The 8,001-nt window shown below is 41.0% G+C and overlaps 1 protein-coding gene across 1 annotated transcript in view; it reads left to right on the plus strand.

The window, feature by feature from the left end:
* xylt1 (xylosyltransferase I) overlaps positions 1–8,001 on the plus strand; it is a 103,987-nt gene that overhangs the window by 2,180 nt on the left and 93,806 nt on the right.

Genomic DNA, 8,001 nt, shown 5'->3' on the forward strand with positions numbered 1-8,001 from the left:
ACACACATTCCCTCAATTGGTTAATCACTGCATTTTCATTCTTTCTCCCCTTGTGGGTTGTGTGTGTTTGTGTCAGTGCGTGTGTGTATGTGTGTGTGTGTGGCTTGGCAAGGCAGAGTTGTCCAGCCTAAGGGTGACGCATAAGCGCCAACTGATGCTATATGAGGCACCACGCCTGAGAGAGAGAGAGAGGAGAGCGGCACTTTGATCCAGAATAGAATGAGCCAGAAGCTACCGTGTGACATTGACAATAGCAGAATTTTCTATGTAATAAGTTGTGTCGGGATGAAAAACATTATGCATAGCTCTGGATGTGTCATCCCAGCAGGCGAGGGCTACAGTTGTCATTAGTGGGACTCCCGTTGTGTCTCTCGAGGGAAATGCTGCCAGAGAGCGAAAAGATGTTTTCTTCTCCAGTCCAACAGACGCCGCAGCTTGTTGTTCGCATCTCCACATGCCTCGTGTATCTGGATATAATCGCTTGAGTGGCATTATGTTAGCTGTGAGTGTTAAGGCTCTACCTGTTGCAGATTCCCTGTCAGAAATGTCTACACTTATTAGTCTGTCTTGCTTTGCCTCACATTAGTTTATTATAGGAGATAGAGCATCACAGTTGTTATTAATAGGTGCTTATTAAGGCGGTTGCCGGTGACGATGGGTGTGAAAAACTGTTAAAGCTGCAGTGTGTAGAATTGGAGCAAATATGATTTAAAAAAAGTTATTTTTACAAAACGGTCACTATGTCCCGACGGTAGTGCATGAGACAGGTAATCTGAAAAAAATTATGTCTCTGTGTCCTCCGGTGCTCCTAATGGCATCTACAAGATGACCGGAGGAAAGCAACCAATCAGAGCCGAGCTGGAGCCTTGACATGTCCGAGCAGCTGTCAATCACTCACAAACTCCGATCAAACGGTCAAACTAGGCAGCGCTGATCAAATATGAATTTGATATTTCTCGCCCTCAAATGTTTTCAGAAACATCTCGTTGAGATCAGTTGAGGAAATACCAAGCACCGCCCATCAGCCGAAGCAAACTTTCTCATTTTACAGCTAAACAGTACACTACAAGATGTTTCTGAAAACATTTGAGGCGATAAATAGGCATTACAGTAACAGAATATTGATTCATATTTGATCAGCGCTGCCTAGTTTGACCGTTTGATCGGAGTTCGAGAGTGATTGACAGCTGCCTCTGTTGAATGAACAGCCAATAGGAACGCTCTCTCTCTGAAATTACCTGTGATTGGTCAATGTCTCCCGTCACGGGCTAGATTTTCTAAAGCCTGAAAACAGAGCCATGAGGAGGTACAGAAGTCTCTCAGAACACTTGAATTACAATATGCTGAAAGGTTATTATGGGATTTTTGCCCAATGATGTCCAAACTATTCTGCCTACTGCCACTTTAAGGTGGTTCCTGGTGATGATGGGTGTGAAAAACTGTTAATGTGCCAGAATTAAACCAACCTACCTCCAGCAGGAGACAGCTTTTTAAAAAGCGTCTGGCTCCACATCTGGTCGTCAGCCGGTTTCTTTCCATCTGCCATGGGTAGTCATATACTGTCATGATCCCCATGTGCCCAGCGGGTGTCCAGCTCACACATGTTGTAAAGAGTTTCCCTGTTAGTCATAGTATTACATGTAACATTACCTCTGATGTACACGTTTTCCAATGCGCTGAGTTTTCCTAATGGTTTCCTACGGCAAAGATGACAATCCATCTGAGAATGCACATTTACCTCAGGTTTTTTTTCGACATGCTCCCAGAGTGTAGTGATTATACAGATATGACTATCATACATTGTATTTTATTATACAGATGTTCACCACAGTTATTTTCCCACAGTGGCTCTCTTGGCTTTGCTGCAGTGGCGGAGAAATGAGTGCCAGCAGATATTTGACTTGAATAGTTTGAGGCTGACAGAAGATGTTGTACACTGTGTCGGAGACAGAAACAGTGAATTTAGAGAAGCAAAAAGTGGAGGAAATTGTGGGGTTTTCCCATATGCGACCATAAATGGCCTGATATTAATATTCTTATGTAACTTTAGATAACACTTATTCTCATACAGTGGTGACAACTTGTACTAACCGCAATCAGAGTCTTTGAAGCTGCTGTTCAGGATTTAATGAGAATAAATGAGCTCTTAGATGTTAGGCAAAGGCCGTCAGAATTAACATTAAAGGGATTGAAAATGGAATAACTTTGGAAAACGTTTCAGTCATGCTGCGATTATGGTTTAAATTTTAATCATGTACAGTACAAGTAACAATGCACTGTACATATGTTTTGCATTTGGGTGCTTTGCTGAAATCCATTGTTGCTACCAGTCTATTCTCCAACCACCACCACCACAACCACAACGTGATTCATCCCGCTGCGTCCATGATCGCAGTGCTGACTCACACAAACACCCAAAATGATGTACTGGATTGTACATATATGGATGCAGTGAAGCACCCACATACATTTACACATTTATAGTTACACACTCACATTACACACACATTACAGTCTCTTTTTTTCAGCTTGAATGTGGGAATAAATAAAGTATTCACTTTGTAATTACAGTGTATGCTGGAATTCCAAATTCACAGTTCTAGTTTTTCAAAAATGTGTCCACACGAGCTTCCATTCTCAAAATTTGTAGTATATAAGCACAACCAGCCCTGTCTCCTACAACATTACGTTCCCACACAACTAAACTGCATTCTCAATTATGTTTCGAGGGAAACATATTTTCTGCTGGATAACGGTCGCCGTTTTAAACTGTTTTCAACACATTCTAAAAAATATATATATATATATTAACACTGCTTCGTTAGGTTTAGGCAACAAAAATACTTGGTTACGTTTGGTATAAATAGGGCTGTCAATCAATTAAAATATTTAATTACGACTATTCGCAAGTTAATCACACATTTTTTTATCTGTTCAAAATGTACCTTAAAGGGAAATTTGTCAAGTATTTAATACTCTTATCAACATGGGAGTGGGCAAATGTGCTTGCTTTATGTATATGTATGTATATATTTATTATTGGAAATCAATTAACAACACAAAACGATGACAAATATTGTTCAGAAACCCTCACAGGTACTGCATTTAGCATAAAAAATATGTTCAAATCATAACAAGGCAAACTCAATCCCAACAGGCAACAACAGCTGTCAGTGTGTCAGTGTGCTGACTTGACTATGACTTGCCCCAAACTGCATGTGATTATCATAAAGTGGGCATGTCTCTCTCGTGGGTACTCATAGAACCCATTTTCATTCACATATCTTGAGGTCAGAGGTCAAGGGACCGCTTTGAAAATGGCCATGCCAGTTAAGACAAGCTAGTATGACATGGTTGTTACCAATGGATTCTTTAGGTTTTTTAGTTTCATATGATACCAGTATCTTTACTCTGGCTTTAAAACTGAACCCGCTATAACCTAAAAATCACAGGTTGCGTTAACATGTTATTATCGCGTTAACTTTGACATCCGTAATAAAAACCTATATATATATATAAAAGCTTCAAAATTCAAGAGTGGGATATTTGCTGACGTATTTTATAGAACAAAACGTTAAAATCTCTTAAGCTTGTGTTAACCACAGACCTTATTTCATGCACCTAAAAGCCCATTTACTTCCAGACGAGGGAACCGGAAGTGCTAAAATGCTAACTCATTTCCAGGTTTTAGGACTCATTGCTGCATCACTCTATTAATAATCTGGATATTGTATAGAGCAGGGGTTCACAAAGTTTTTTGGGGCCAGGGACTCCTTAAAGCTGGCTGGCTAATAAGCTAAGCTAAGCAGCAGCAGGAACGGTTCGTAGTGACTGATTCATGACAGATTGATTTGACGTGTCACAATCATATCAGAGTTTGTATTGGCCCAAAGCTAATGTGGGTGGGAGTAATGGACACAATATGCTTGTTTTATTGGTGCAAATGGTTCCCATCTGTAGATATGCTCTTTTTAATGATACAGCGTAATTTTATAATTCATAGCAAATTATTTCATGGACCCCCTGACAGACTGCCACGGACTCCTGGGGGTCCCCGGACCCCACTTTGAGAACCACTGGCATAGAGAACTTTAAACGTCACTCAATTCTACATGAGTTTACAATTAGGCTGTGTGTTGCGTTCAAATTAATCTGAATAGTTGGTGTTAATTCTCATTCATTCAAACTTGATTTTTTGACCGTGACAGCCCTAATATCTACTGTAGGTTACAGAGGGGGTAATACAAGAGTACGCTATTGTGCGGTGTAACTTATTTTTAGGCCAGCCTTCTAATTTTTCACTTCGTCAAAGTCTTTCCATTCTCTTTGTATCAAAACCGCCTTTCTCACCTTTCCAACATGTTTCAGATTCACACATTGCATTCCTGGCTGTGTAGTTGCCATTTCATGTGCCAGTCACTGTCTGTGCTGGTTTTTTGTATCATAGCAAAGCCACTTTAGCAGTGGTAATTGGCAGTTAAATTGGCACTCCCCGAAAGTAAATCGCCTTGGAGAGTGTGAGCCATTCTGCTTTAAACAGACCTTTGAACATGCATAATTACAGTCCAGAGACACCCAGAAGATGCACGGTGTGATTTAAAATTTCAAACGTCCCAATCATTGCATCAATAACGTGTTACTCTGTAAAACCTGTAATGAGGGAAAAGTAAAGTACAGCCTGCCCATCAGTCCGTCCATCTGTCGTTGTGATTTCGCAAACGGGAGAGCTTCTTTTTCAAGTGCCGCTAGTCGTCTCGGAGAGAGGTGGGAACATATTCAGATCTGAGGGAGGAAGTGCGCACCTCAGACTTGAAAGAGACGCATCGAAAACCCCCAAGACACTTTGATGTTGAAGTGTAATTTGTATACACGACACCATCCTTCTTCAAAAACCTGCAACGGGAAAACATTTTATTATTATCGTAATGCAGTATACTGGTAGAAACCTGTCATGTTATTTCACTAACTCCTATGCTAAATGTCAGTATGGAATCCTAAAACTTCAGACTATGTATAGTTTGTAAACTGGAAGTTCAGGTATCCATAGCAGCTCAAACATCACAACACAGACACTTCCCTGCGAAGCACTCCTTCTCGCACAGGTGCTGAAAGTACTGCAGGCCTCTTCAGCGTGGTATCCATGTAATCCATTTACAGCACAGGCAGCAGCCTCTCTCTCTCTGTCCTCCTCTGTCTCTCTGCTGACTGTGTGTAAAGGAGGAGTAGCCATTTAACTATTCAACAGGTGTCAGGATGTTAGAATTACTACAAATACACTCGGGAGCAGAAAACACGCTGGCATGACTCACACAGTCCTGCTAAGTATGTTGACTCTTGTTTAGGAGATGAGAGTAGAGCAAGTTCCATTACCGTATTATATTTAATAGGGCAAATAGATGAATGCATCATCAAGTTAACAGCAAACAGTGTTGAGGGTTTTAACATCAGTACAATATGTACAGATATTCTACATTAAATATTAGGGATGCACTGATTTATCGGCCCAACATCGGATCATTTACGCCACTTTGACTGCAATCAGCCTGTCGGCACATAAGATGACATTGGCCGATGTTTATCTGTTTTGTTGCATTCATTTTGTGCCGGCTAAATGTTGTGTTGTTAGCTGCTGATTTAATTGCTTTTAATTTATTTTTCACTCATGTTTTTGTTGGGCTATGTAAGTACTGAAAAATAAACTCCTCTCATTGATTGGTAGTTGTATAAAGGCTTAAGGGGCTTTTGAAGCATTTATTTTGTCATGTGAAAGAAGGTTATATTAAAGCTTGTTTCATAAATGTGTATGATTTAATTTGTGCTCCTTCAAGATATGAATGAAGAGCTGAATGACTTTAAGAGTGAAGACAGTTCCGTTATGTTTTATAATGAAGATGTCTTTGTTTCCCTGGCACCAAAGAAGGAATAAATAACAAACAAAATAAACAACAACAAAACATCGGTTTTGGGTATCGATCAAAATTTTTTATGTTAAACATCGTATCGGTCCATCATTTTGCCATCAGTGCATCCCAATAAAATATAGCTCGGAAAGTAATACAGTCGTGATGAATGGAGCTGGTAATCAGTACAAGAACTTTTCATGTCCAATTAAAGAATGACGAGACAAAAGCTCTGACCAATAAGTGTCAACTTTCAGTTCTTGACAGTATATGATACTCGTTGCTAGGGAACGAGAACCGATACTTCGGTACCAAGTCTTTGACAAAATTAAAAAACGTCACAGTACTCGTTTATCTACAGTACCGCAGGCACCATCAGGGCTCGAGACTAACGGTGTCTCTTCATCACGGGGCGATAGGAAATGTGTTTGGGACGCAGTAAGCTCACTATCAGCACGTCCAGGGACACACCTTATTTTTTCCCTGATAATGCTACATTGCCAACAACAAATACGTTTTGAAATCGTCTGGATGAGAGCTAGTTAACTAGCTCTCATCCAGCTGACTTCAACACGGGAGGTGCCATTGATTTACATTATGATGTGTTCAGGCTATATTCAGTAAAATGTATTGTGCAAAGGTAAATTCTAACCATAGAAATAGAATATAGGAATAGAACGGACATTCCCATTCAAATGAACGTAGCAGTATGGTTAGAGCGGCGGCCATTTTTATGAGTACCGTTGTTGACTTTTGCAGTGGGCAACTTCAGCATAACTATTATTTATAACTAAACCGACTTGCGGCAAGTCGCAGACTCACTCAGTTGAAGTTTTGCAGTAACAAGGACTAAACGAGCAGTGGAGTCCTAACGTTACGAGGCACATAGAAAATGGAAATGAGTCAAATTGAACGACTTAATGCTTCATTCGCATAACTAGCCAGCCAGCTGTCTCCGGGAGCACGCCCGTTCTCTTCCCGGCCACCACACACTTTACGGCCTCACTGACGTGGATTTTGTTGGCACCATAACAACTAACAACAAGCCTTTTCAACAAGCTATTTTCTTTTGCACGCGTCAAATTACCAAATAACAAACAGTTCAATGACCCTTCTACTCCTATTTCTATGATTTGATTTGAGCACGCCTACCGCACGTCTACATTGACAACAATGGATTTGAGGGCGAAAAAAATAACGTGGCATGTGTACGACCCCTTATTGACTAAAAGATGAATCAATAATCGCACAAGCGTTGTAGCTATGTATTCCCAATGGATCCTGCCATGTTCGAATGAAGTCAACATGGAGCTTTTCCGTAACAAATTGTAGTGAGGTGTTGATTCTCCATGTCTCCATGGCACTCTATTTTTAAACACTCCAACCTAAAGATACACCCTCGTGTGGTGTTTTGATGATGATGGCGGTGGAGAGCGTCATCTCACATGTTCGTCCAAAATCTCCCCATTTGTCTGCATGTTTGAACGCCCAGATCCCAATTACTTTAACAGATAGATGAACATGTCTGAAAGGGGCGAGGACGGGAGAAAATCAACTCAGGGTCTTTTTTTGATATGTACAGAGTAATGTGCATGTCTGAGAGGGACTTAACAGACACACAATTTACTATCCTTTCTCCTCACTTAGACTGTGTTTATGCCTGCACGTCTGTGTGTTCCTTGTGCTCAGCTTGATGCCTTTGTATGCCTCATCTGTAAAACTGCAAAATCAAAGATCATAAGTACCGTTCATCTCTCTCCTGTCAAGTCTATTCAAACAAACCTCACCATTACCACCAATTAGAGTTACATCGCTCCGTGTCATCCCCCCCCCACACACACACAACATCATCACCACAACTCTAGCCCAGCTGTCTCTCCTGCCTCTATGAGACAGCCTCCCACACCCCCCCCAATCGTCCCCTCATCCTCCCATCATCCTCCGCCGCCGTTACAGATGGTTTCATTCCCCAACACATTAATAACGCATCATCCAGATGAATGAAGCTATATAATACCTAGCGTTGCCAATAATCCCATAGGTAAGAGGCTTAGCAGACAGCCCTGAGAGAGAGACAGAGAGAGAGAGACATAGAGAGAGA

This window comes from Sebastes umbrosus, chromosome 3 (genome assembly GCF_015220745.1).
Source record: "Sebastes umbrosus isolate fSebUmb1 chromosome 3, fSebUmb1.pri, whole genome shotgun sequence".
NCBI classification, from domain to species: Eukaryota; Metazoa; Chordata; class Actinopteri; order Perciformes; family Sebastidae; genus Sebastes; species Sebastes umbrosus.